The following is a 12,665-nucleotide window of genomic DNA, read 5'->3' as shown; positions in this document are numbered from 1 at the left end:
GATAGTAACACAGAAAGGTCAGGCTATTTACAGCCCTCACTAATCTGTTGTTCTTCCACTGTTAACTGCTTGTCCAAATGGGGAATGGGAGTGGAGGAGCATCACCTCTCTACAAAAATGCATGCTTGCAAAGCTGGGAGATGTTATTTGATTATGCCATAGTATGAAATCAGGCCATAATTACATGATTTAGGACGTTGTGCAGAATAATATTTCTTAAAAGATTTGACTGTATGTATTAAAGCTGTGTTGGAACTAATGAAGTTGTTTGTCTCTAGAATCGTTATCTGCACCTGGCCCTTTCTGTTAATGAGATATTGCATCCTAACTGTGGGGCACACGAGATGAAAGGAGAAGGGCTAATGATGTCCTGGTGGGGGTCACTTTCCAGGCAGGCAGTGGGTAGGGCACCCTGTTGATCTGCTCTTCTCAGTTCTGGCAAACACATGCTGTAGGTCCTTCTGAGAGAGTGAAAAGCCATGAGATGTGTGATTCAGCTCCCATGGCTTCACCTTAGATTGTAAACATTAATTGGCCTGGCACAAGACTTATATTCTCAGATACCATGAAGGCACGATTTTTACTTACCAAGGCTTTTCTTTTTGTTTTCCTTTCCCTCAGGTGAAGGAGGATTAATGTTTTCAGATGTAATGAAATGCAACTGTGTTGTAGATTCTTTGCATGGTGTGACATTTTAGCTAGTGATCAAAAGTTGTGAGGTTAGCCTGTTTAAGTATGGTTTCTTCAGAATGATTTACAAATACATTACATCCCCTAATCAGAAATGAGCACAACTCTAAAATGAAGCAGTTTATTATCTCTGATGCCCAGTGCCTTCAACCTTCAAATAGCAAAATTGCAGCAAATTGGAAACCAAGTACAGTATTTCATAGTGGGCTTTTCCTGGTAAGTGGCGTGGGGATACTGCCAAAATAAATTCATTGCCATTATTAATTAGTAAGATGTGCCAGTCTTGTCAAATTGTCACTGATGAGTAGTTTGCAGTCCTGGTTTAGTTTGGGCCTTGTGACAAGCAGTTAAGATTTTTTACCAACATGCTAATGACATTATAAAAAGGAGGACTTACAAAAGTGGAATTGAAAGGAATGCAGATGAAATGACAATAAAACAGAAAAAGAATTGATCACAGTTTGGTTGTGTGCGATTAATTTTAAAGCTCGACCCGGAGGTGAAGGTGGCGTTGTGGGAGTCTCACTCACGGCCACCATCTTCACATGGCCCGCCTAAAATTGCCCCCTGGCCTGCTGGGGCGATTCAGACTGGTTGGGCTGACGGGGAGGACTCGGAGTCCAGAGGGGATCTCTGTCACAATTATAGTCCCCCCTCCTTAAGGGTGCTCCAGCCCTTTCACTTTAGACTTAATTCTGTGTACCTGATCCCTTTTCCCAGCCCACCTTAAAAGCCAGGCGCTGAAGCTCATCCTGGCTCTGCATCTGGTTTCCGCACCGTGCGAGTTAAGGTTTTAATCTCTGTTCCCGTTCCCTGTCCGCCGGTTCCGACCCGGTTCATGGTTTTAATTCCTTGTTTGGATGGATCAGCTGGCTATGGACTTATTCTTGTGTTTTTGGATTCCCTCTATGGATTACTTTTGGATTGTTTGCCTCGGCCACACCTCCCCCATGCACCAGCGCACTTTGGACACGCCCCCCTGTTTTCAGCCCCGTATTCCTGCATGACGTTTTCCTAGTGTTTCCCCACTTCTTCGGATTGTGTCGTCCGCATAGGGTCCGGAAAGAACTGTTCGTTACAATCTCCTGATGGCGGCCCGGTGCCCGTCGGGGGGCCCGGGCCCGCGAGGCCATGCAGGGTGTAGCCCCCCGTGCTCGTGGAGAGCAGGGCTGGGAGGGGCTGCGGCCGCCGGCTCCGATCTTCGGGGCGCCGGTCGTGGGGTCGCTGGAGGTGTCTAGGCCAGCTGCTCCTCGCTAAAAAGCGGGGATTGAGGAACTGCCGCTGAAGCTCGGACTAGAGTTGTGCTTCCCAGGATGGAAGAAAGTCGAAGTCGAAGCTTCTAGTTGGTTACCCCCTTAACTCAGGCCCGGCTCCTCTGATCTAATCCTCCACAACACTCAGACGGATTTCAAACGTGATGGAATGTCACTTTCAGCTGGATAATAAATGAGGGATCACTGAGGTATTTTGTTTTAATTGTATAAAGGCTCGGTAAAATAAACAGTGTAACAGCTTCTCGGTGCTCTTTTTCTAGGGTGTGATGAATGCAAAATAACAAACAGTATTTTTAATTTTCACCCGTTTGTGCAAGAGAAACTATCACTGGTTGATTATCAATGCATCTTGTACTTGATATTGCTTGATATTTTCATGTTATATAAGTGTAACATACTGTATATCATGATATCAGTGAATAAATAAAGAGGGGAGAAACATCTAAGAGAAGTTTAAAGTCGCTCATTAAATGACAACTCAACCTCAAGCAGGTGAAGGCTTTCTTAAGAAAAACCCCCAGTAAAATATTAGTAAACCAAACCAATATTTTGGAATTCAAAATTTGAATGCCATTTGGTACATTTGGTACAGCCAGTTCCTATGTGGGTAGCTGTGTCCTTCTGGCCTCTCAACCTACAATGCTGATGGCACACAATGATGATCCATCATAGTGGTTTGAAGACACTGTACTGGTCACAGATTTTTAAAAAGAAATACATCACCTGGATGAACAGATCTTTTGCCCCCTTAACAAGATGTGGTTTCATTTATTATCCCAATTTTGGAGGTAGAGTCCTCTGAAGAACAGGTACAGAGCCAACTAGAGCCTGTGTGTGGCTGTGTGTATGTTTCTTGTGCTCCGAGGCCCAGCTTCAAGATGGGGCATGCCTTAAATTAAACACTGACGGAGCGTCAGCAAACGCCTTGACAAGTGTTGTTGAAAATAACCGGTGAATGGCATGTCGTTTATTTTTTCTGCACGCCTGGCTGCAGATGCAGCAGAACAGGGATTAAAAATAATTATCTTCTCATGTTTGGGTCGAATTTGAGGACAGCTCTGTGTAGCTCGGATGTTGCTCTTTGTTTCCCCCGTCTTTGTCGTTCTTAGAAATCAAAGAGCTTTTTGTTTTACTGTATGTTCTCTACTTTAAGCAATGAGCCCTTTTTTTAAAAGATATAAGTCCTTTAGTTTGTTTCTTTTCATCATCTTATTGCTCGACCATTTCCTGTCATCCACAATAGTGTAAGCATCTTCAAATCTGATTTTTTTTTCTTGAGCTCATTACTGCCCATGGCCTCCTATCTGAAAGAGAAACACCGTTTCAAATAATTTCCAACACATATTGAATCACAGATGAAATGTCTAAAAATACATGAGAAAAAATGTCTTGCACCTTAGGAAATCATCTGGGAGGTCCAGCATATCCCAGCTGTGCCCTGTCTGTGCTCTCTTTCTGGGGCCCAGAGGTTGGCTGACTCAGTTGGCAAAGCCAGTGAAAAGCAAGGCAAGCAAACAGCTAGGCAGAGGAGGCAGTGCATGCTGCCAGGAGTGCAGGCTGGCTCCCTGGAGCTCTGTAGGCTTTCTTGCAGCATGTGAGATGCTCAGGCTGGTGCAGCAAGCCAGCCTTGCAGCATGCAGCAAATCAAAGGCAGGTAGGACTGTTTCGATGGTGAAAGATGGCGGTGAGGTCATTCAGAGGACTTTTACTCTGTGAGGAGTGCCCTGGGTTCCTTATTAATACCTAGGGGATTTTATCATACCATTTACAAATTTTTGCTGGGATTTTGCTTTACTTTGGTTGTGGATTTCTATGTTTGTTTTCATGCCTTTGCTGTGCTTAAACATACTGGGTCAAGGTAATGTCACATGCGCCATAACCAATGTTTCCTGTAGTGTAGTCCAGTGGAGTACACCATATTGCAGTGGTTTTAAAACCATTGGAAAACACAGCAAGCATGGGGTAAAACGGCATATGTGCCACCATGCTTGGAGAAAATTTCCATAATCGTTCATATGGGGAATTTGCTTCTGATGTGAAGTTTCTGCCAGACGTTCAGCAGGTCCGGTGACTTACAGTATGTCAGCTCAGACCACCAGATACAGTCCAGGTGATCACTAATTGAAGCAGGACAAAGGTCTCTCTCTGACTTTTTAATCCATGCAAAGAAACCCCTTCTGGTGCTCCCACAATAAGTTAATACCTTATATCTGCATGCAGAAGTTACGTGTAAAAGGACAGGGCACAGCAAACATCAGAATGTGGCGAACGTTCTGTCTTAAAGATGTTGCTTTTGAAATTTATCTGGAGATTTACTGAGAATTGTCAGTGATGATTAGAACCTACCTATAAATCTTTGACCTGTCCGTCCTCATGAAATCCAATGATTAATCGAAACAGCAGCAGAAACCATCAAAGACAGAGGAGACAACAGCGATGCTAAAATAAGGAATATGATGAATGTGCAGAGAAAGACTAGACAGAGCAATGTGTTTTCCGAGCTACTGTAGGCATAGCTTGGAGTCAGTTTTGTTTATTGGGTTTCATCGTTCTTCTTCTGAAGTGATACACTGGGTCTGTTGAAATGTATTGCTCTTTCCTCTTATACCTGCTGCTCCTGACTGCTAGCATTCCCCTGGCTTTGGTTTTCTTTGGCATTAAACTCTGATAAAAGTGACTTGGAAAAGCAATTCCCCCCATAGCAGGACAAGCCTTCCGAAGAATTAGACACCTAGTCCTGTATGAATTACACTGGCGCCACTCGGCGACTTCAAGACATCAAGGGTTTTTACAGTCGCAGGGAGATTTGTTGACCTGTGCCTAAGCCCTTTCGGCTTCACTGAAGCTCCCTCACATGAAAACCCATGGAAAACCAGTGTCGTTTCCATGAATTGTCTAGCCTCAGTCAACTGTAGTGAAAGTGGCTGTATTGGAATAATTGTTGCTTTGCTAGTGTGATTCTCTGGGTTGGCTCTCCTGAATGAATAGATGAAGGGGTTAATGTTATATCTAGCTCCACGATTTACACCCACTCCCCTTCAATAATTTCATTTTTTTCCTGCTTCATTCTTTTGTCATAGTGAATGTCATAACTCAGTTTTTAAATTGCAGATATAAAATGAATAAGTGCTGTCCTTGACCTGTGCTCTGGCTCAATAGTTCAACCCTTTATTGCCATAACAACTAATTGCATGGAATTTGGTTTGCTGAGCTCATGCAATTAAAAGACAAATACAATACAAAGAGCCAATAACAGAAAGCATCCACCCAGCACAGCTTTGCATACTATCCTAAACGCACACCAGTAATAAAATAAATACCAGTGAGACCTGACAGAATAACAATGGGCCGTGCAAACATGATTCATCAAAACTGTGGTGCTCTACATTCTGAGTAAAGGACTATACTGTACCTCAAACCTCAGCCTGATGAAATACTATGAGCGGTTCTGGGAAGGTAACCAGGTAGGAGTGGTGGACGGTGCTGTTGTTTCAGAAGGGATGGAAGAGGTGTTTTTGCCACTTTTGAAAACTAAGATTAAACTAGAGCCATGACAACGCTGATCTCGGCAACCTTCCCAAAAAAGCACGCCCTGGGGGGTGAGGCAGGAAGCGGAGCTTAAAGCAAGCTGCCGTTGCCTGGCCTCCCAGCGGCTGGGAATGACCAATTAGGTCAAGCGGTTTGCCAGATCGTCAGCTCTCGCGGATCGAAATTAACTTAATGAGCGTGATTGCTGAGCTTTCGTGGCCTGTGAGCAAGTCCATAACTGGAAATGGGATTATGGAGTCAAAGTGGGTTTTATAGTGTAAATGTAGTTCATAAGCCATGACACAGAATTAAATCCTAACACCTTCCCCTAAAGCAGAAATACATCTTCCTAAACATCTGGAACACAAGAAAGTGATGTGTTCCATCTCTACCAGGGGAATTTTAAAATGAGGTTCTGATACAGTGATATTCATTCATTGTCTGAGAGCCACTCCGTGCTGGTGATAGTCACCACAACCCAGAGCCTCTTCTGGAAGAGCAGGGTGCAGAGCTGGACGACGTCTTGAGCAGGACATCAGTCCACCCCAGGGCAAACACGAGCAGCCGGCGGGCCATGCGGAGGTGGGAGGAACTGAAGTGCCCCCCCCCCCCCGAAAAACCCATGCAAGTACAGGGAGACTGTGCAGCACCCCAGGATGGGACCCCAAGACCCGAGAGGTGAAATACAGTCGCTCTGACCACTGTATTGCCCAACTTTGACATCATTAATCACAAAGTATTAAAATTCCTAATCATAATGTGTGATTCTGCAAGGGATTTTCCAGAACAGAATGTTATATTTTGAGTCCTGGTGGCTGGGTCCATGCTATAAAACACCTGTCAGTGGGTTGAGACCACAGTATATCTTCACTTTTATGATGTGGACTGAACCTTTCATACTTCCTGGTTCTAAACTTGAAAACTGAGACAGAGTAGGGTTTTATAGCCAAGAGCCCAGTTTTCTCCAAATCTCCTTAAAATCAATTATTTAGAAGGTGTTGTCTTTTGAATCTTTCTAAGAGCGTCTGGGAATGCATTTCCTAACTGTGATAAACGAATCATTTCATCTGGTGTGGATGGCAAGGCAGTTACTGTTTCTGTCTCACTTTTGGGCTGAGGGTTTGCTTCCAGTCAAACGCCTTCTGTGTAGACTTTGCATGTTTTTCCAGTGACCACATGGCTTTTCTGCTGGGTGTTTGGTTTCATTTTAAGTATTAAAAATGGGTGGATGGATGATTCTCTTATTTGATATCCCTCTGAATCTTTCCCAAGATCCGGTTTACTCGTGACAGGACAGCATTTGATGTTTCCCCTCAAATAAAGAAAAACGTGAAATACAATTTGCTTCAAGATAATTCCTTCTTCCAGTTTTTGGCAGACTGGCGTGTAAAGGTATCTGAGCATTTCTGCAACCAAGGATCTTAAAGTAAATTTATGTGTGGAAATATCATTTGGCTGACTCTTAGCTCAGTGTTTGATTATATATGTATGTGACTGAATTAAAGATTTTGAAACGTGCATAACATGTATTGCCTTCTGTATTCAGTGGTAGTTTTGCTGTGGTATTAAGCAATTCATGCATAACTCCAAATGCTTCTTTGTGAATCTGTATTAAAGCTAGGCAAACTAACTCCAACTGACAAATGTTTTGACAGGGTGTCATCTTTGGTGATGCATATTGAGTCAAGCTCTGTGTCTGCATGACTAAACCTTCTTCCCCTGGTTTTAGACAATTCTAGTAGGAAACCTCTTCAATGTTTGTTTCTTTAAAAAAAAAATATTGTCGGATTTTTCTTCAGGACCAGATATGGTCAATTTCTCCATGCAGAATGTAACGTAACGTACATATACATAGTGTATAATACAGTGTACTGTATATACGTGGAGCAGAGACATCTCTGTGTGAAAGAGGGAGCTAGTTTGGATTAAAACTATGCTTCATCATAATGGCATTAGCCTCTTTTCAGATGTCATCCTCAAGGCTGGGCCCTGTGGGGCGTGCTGATTTAAGGCTGGCTGCTTGTGAGGGATTGGGCAGTAACCCTCATTACCGGCCTGCCTGCCTTGGGATCCACGCTTCACGGGGTTTTGCGTAGTGCCTGCTGCCATTAGGTTGTATTTATTGGGTTTGCCGGAGAGTCAGGGTTTGTGGCGCTCCTTGAACACGGAGGCAGAGGAGAACGGGTGAGACGTGGGGGTGTAAGGAGGTGCTGCGGTGGGGGAAGAGGGCTGAACGCTCGCTCAGGGGTCCCTCCTTCAGTCTCGGCCCAGTCGTCTGACAGCTGAGAAGCGATGAGGGCGAAAGGGGCCGTTCAGCGCCTGGCATCCTCTGATGTGCTCATCGGAGCTTTTCTGCATCATCGATCTTTCCGAGATCATTTTGCTTGGCTTCTTCTCAGCCTTAAATGCGGAGTGGTTGGGGCTGTTTTCCGAAGTGCCTTAGCCCAGGACGTCTGGGAAGAGCAGGACTGGAATGCAGATGTCGGGCGTGTTTATAATAGTGTGCCTCACCTGTATCGCTATATCTCACCTGGATGTTCAACACTGTTGGAGTGATAATTCGAATAGATGAGTTGTTTTTCAATGTCTGCAAATATTTTATTTGGGATGTAGCCCCGTTCTAAGAATGTGACGTTCCTGTTTGGAAACATTGTGCTGTTAATGTGTAACTAGTGCGGCTCTCCTTGTCCTTGCCGGGATTTGATCCTGGTTGTTCCTGGGCTCTAAGCACACCACTCCACTCCCTAGACAGTGGATAACTTTTCTTCCTGTCCTCTGCCAAAGGTCGGGATTCAGACTTCACCAGCCAGGCATTTAACACGGCTGCATCTTTGTAATATTTTGCATAAATGTTAGCGTCCTTGGTGGGTCTAGTAGGATATTCACAGCAGACTCCCTCAGGCTGTGCGTGTTTAATTGCTGTCCTTTGTATATGGTGTCCTACTGAGGATGAGAGCTGGAAGAGAATATATTCATGAGATCACGTCTGAAACAATGCTTTTCAGCTGGCTTTTGACCACAAGAGGAGACTGGAAAGTAAGAGTGGCTGGGGGACAAAATCAGCTTTGATGTATTGTGGTGTTATACTATCAGGAATTAGAATTGTACTACAGTATGTGCAGAAGTCTCCATATGAGGTAGTTTGATTGATGGAAAGAATGGTCACCTTCTTAGACAATTTAGCCTTCCAGAAATCTTTTGTCAAGTCCATCATAGTCTGATTCTCAAATTAAAGGTCATAGGAATCTAAAGTAATATATGTACTTGGAAGGAGGGATATAAATAGGGTTGACTCAGGAGACTGTTTCACACTTGGTAATGAAATAAATATGTGCTGTTGGATCACAATCAGAGAAAAGGTAATTCAATTAGAACAGAGAATAAAAATGCTTTTTTTATGAAAACAATTTTGGGTGTCAGGAATAGGGTTTCCCAAACAGGTGACAGAGGTTCAAACTCTGGCCTTTGTCTGGACATAAATCTAGTTTTATTTAGCTGCTACAAAATGAGCAAGATAGTTCAATTTGCACCATCTTATTTGGACCCATTATTATGTGCTTAGGTCTGTAACTACTGAGATATTCTTGTATTGCCAAAGGTTTAAAACATCCATTGTGTTACAGTTTTCTTCACATTGCAAAGGAGAGAAAGACATGCAGCATACAGTATATACAGTGTATATCAGAGATATACCATTCTCTTTCATAGTGGGTTAATATGGTTGACATTGAAACAGCCCAGACTTTCAGCTTCAGTAAGTTGATGTGTCTATGACTTGCTCTGTGTGCTGCAAAAAGATGATGGATCATAAAACAGAGATTAATTTTGTAATAAAAAGTAGCCCTTCCCAGGGACCAAAACTTTTCTGTTTTATCGTTTGCTCTTCAACCAGTTAATGGTTTCTCCCTCTTCTGTCTTGTCCTGTGATCCCTATTTCTATGCCTGTGTGCTCGCAGTCTGTCACTACAGGCACACATGCAAGAAAGGTCACAGAAAACCAATATTTTTATTCCCTGCCTGTAAGATTAACTAATGAACTCTGACAGTGTACCATAGTTCCTAAAAATAAAGCCCTCTTGACCTCTTTCACAGCTCATGGTTGTTGCATCTCTGGAAGGCTCTGGTCCAGTAAAGTTCCCATTGTGGCATTTTTATGCAATCCTGCAAATCAGTACAAAACCCTTGGCCATCAGTTTGTAAGGAGGTGGTTGATCTCCCATTCTTTGACCTGTGTATCTGACTGCTGCGATTATGGCTTGCTTGTGCATCATGTTTGCATTGCTAAGGTTGTGTCATCCTTGATTCCTTTTGCTTTTAGCAGTAGTCTCACATAGAACACACATTTTCTGCTGTAGTGTAAGCCTTAGATTATTTTAAGAATCCTTTGAAGTCTGGAACAATTACTCGTAATTCCTTTTGCCACTGTTACGCTGTTTCCTTGTGTATTATCAGTCTAATGGCCATTCAGTGATAGCAGGTAAATTGGAGTTTAATGCCGATCGCGCAGACCTTTCGAGGCTCTCGAAACCCAACACTGGGTTCAAGCAGCTGGCAGTAAGCTGCATGGGAATAAGGCTTTCAGTTTTTGTGCCCCTACGCTGCCACACTCCTTGCCAAAAATACCAGCAGATTTAAATCAGGCTCCATGTTTTCCCGGTGTCAAAAATAAACAAGTACAGGGGGGAAAAAACAGCAGAATAGATTTTGGCTATGTTTTGAAAGAATATGAATGTTTTAGCTGGAAGTTGTTCTGTAGCAGTTCAGCTGTTGAGTGACTGCGAATGATGGCACATTGTCGGTATGATAGGAGGTTTCTTAAAGTGGCAGAGACTCACGTTTTAGTTTAATTAATTTATACCAGAGCATATTGATATGGGCAACAAAGGGGCTATCATGTTTTTTAGAAATATTTATGCTCATAACCAGATAACTGGAATGCAATGTTTTTCCTGTTTGGATTTTAAGAAAAAAATAAGTTTAAGCACTTCATCAGGACTCAGATCCTAGTACCGTCTTGAAATCTGAATTCTTGAAAATGCCATTTGATAGGCTGTTAATAACACAGTATATGAAGAGACTTACGGTATGAAAATTTGTATCGGAGGTGCAGCAGATACATAATGAAATTAGATACATAATTTAAACAGTGTACCAATGGTGTGGATACAGAGCTAACACTGCAGGTAGGTATACTGCACCTTGTTTACAGTGAGCAAGAGCTACCAGCCAGTTACATTCCAGTCTGAGAATTAAAGGCATAAGTGCGATACAGTGTGAAAAGATGCAGCTGAGAGATCACAGGTGCTGTCTAAACAGATGAGGTTTGAGTTTTACTGCTTTAAAGTTGATGGTGATGGTGCCTGGTAACTGTGGCCATGTGTGTGAAGATTTGGCACACATTTTAGGGAACTAATTGTTGGGGAAAAAAAAACAATTTTCTGCTTCTTTGGTCTTGTTTTGTACCAATGGTTGTGCTAAATGAAATTACCGCAGTAATTGTATTTTCCTTTCTGGAAGTCAGGAAATAGTAGGCCACTGAACATGATGGAGTTATTGCTAATTTACAATCAAGGCATAGAGATGTTTGATTCAAATGGTGAGAGTCAGGGCAACGTCAAGGCAATGCATCATGTCTTTATGGCAAAGCTCTTTAAGACAATTGCATGGCTACTGTTCAACCTCAGTAAGCTGAGGATTGGATGCATGAGATGTTCTGAAATAGAGAGAAATAGTTCTCTTAGTTGTAGCTGGGGAGAGAAAGTGTAGGTGTTGTCTTTCTCGCTAACTGGTTTGACTGCAGGTGTAGTGTACCTGTGCTCATATGGCCCCATCAATGTGTGGGTAATCCAGTCAGCTAACGAACATATTCCTCATTAGCGAAGAGAGTTCATCTTTCTCATTCATTGTAAAGCTCTTTTTCCTTTCTCTTGGTCAGCAACTGCAATCCCAGATGCATGATTGCTCTCGTAACTGCCCAAAGGTATGCATCCCAGGGATTGGAATAAATAGCAATAATTTCAATACGCAGAATGTGGATTTCTGATAATGCATCGTCATGTGTTTCAGTTGATCAGTACCTTCTGCATCAGGAAATGAAATCTTCATTATTCATTTATTCCAAATCTAATTGATATTTTCTAATAAGCATGCTCATTGTTGTTGTATGCAATGAAAGATTTTCTGCGTGGAGGCTCTTCTCCCAAAATATTAGTTCAACTGTTTCCCCATTGGTTTTCTTCTGGGATACCCATCTGTTATACAGGTTCTTGTCTTGTGCTCACTTTTAAGATCAAATGATATTTAAAGACTTTTTAAGCTCAGGCTTTGTTTTTAGCTCTTTCTCCCAGCGTTATTGCACAGGGCTCCAACAATGGCAGCCAGGGGTGCACGCCCTCTGTCAGCGCCCAGAGCTCCTGCTAGACAAGCAGGCAGAGTAATGAGCAGGTTGTGCCTCTCAGGAGCCGGGACAGGCTGATGTGGCACATCTGACCGGGCCTTAATGATGGCCCTGTCAGCTCTCATTAGCAAACTAGATGCAGATTGAAAGTGTGGTCAATCAAGAACTAAGAGCTCAGGCGTCTAAAAATACGGGGTGATAATTAAGACTTAATTGATTCAATTGTTACTAATTAAAGGGTATCAAGCGCTAACAGGCGGTGCACAGAATCTGTTGGGGCTCTTGTGATCTTGGTTTGAAAGAGAAAGGGGGGCTGCATTAGGGCCAGCGCTCCTGCCCCCTGCAGATGTTGCCATGGAGATGGCCTGTGTGAACCTACAGCTGCATGCCCTGCTGTACTGCATTGTGCAAACTTCACTTTCCCTTTAATGTAGGAAGTGAACAAAAACCACGACATCTCCATCCTCAGGTTTCTGATCTGTGCTGTAATTTAGACTGCCGCTCCAGGGCCTCAGTTTGAAAAAAAGCTATTTTCCTTGTGAATGAAAAGATTCCACAAATTGCAGGCAATGACTAAAGCTCTGTGTGAAGGATCTGAGTATTCAGCAGAGGTCTATACCTACGTTTGCACTGTGCATCATCTTTTAGGTGGTGGATCATGACCTACAAGTACAGTGCAGATCAGTTCTAGAAAGTCACTGTGCAATCCAGTTGCTCAGAGAGGCAATGCTGCTACACATGCATTGAGCCACAACGGATTTAAACAAAACGAATGA

The 12,665-nt window shown here is 43.0% G+C and overlaps 1 protein-coding gene across 5 annotated transcripts in view; it reads left to right on the top strand.

Annotated features, from left to right (window-relative positions):
- The window catches only part of fgf13a (fibroblast growth factor 13a), a 126,896-nt gene that overhangs the window by 24,996 nt on the left and 89,235 nt on the right, over window positions 1–12,665 (top strand). The window lies entirely within an intron of this gene.

This window comes from Lepisosteus platostomus, chromosome 10 (genome assembly GCF_059453375.1).
Source record: "Lepisosteus platostomus isolate fLepPlt1 chromosome 10, fLepPlt1.hap1, whole genome shotgun sequence".
Lineage (NCBI taxonomy): Eukaryota > Metazoa > Chordata > Actinopteri > Semionotiformes > Lepisosteidae > Lepisosteus > Lepisosteus platostomus.
This window is presented reverse-complemented; position numbering and strand designations above follow the sequence as displayed.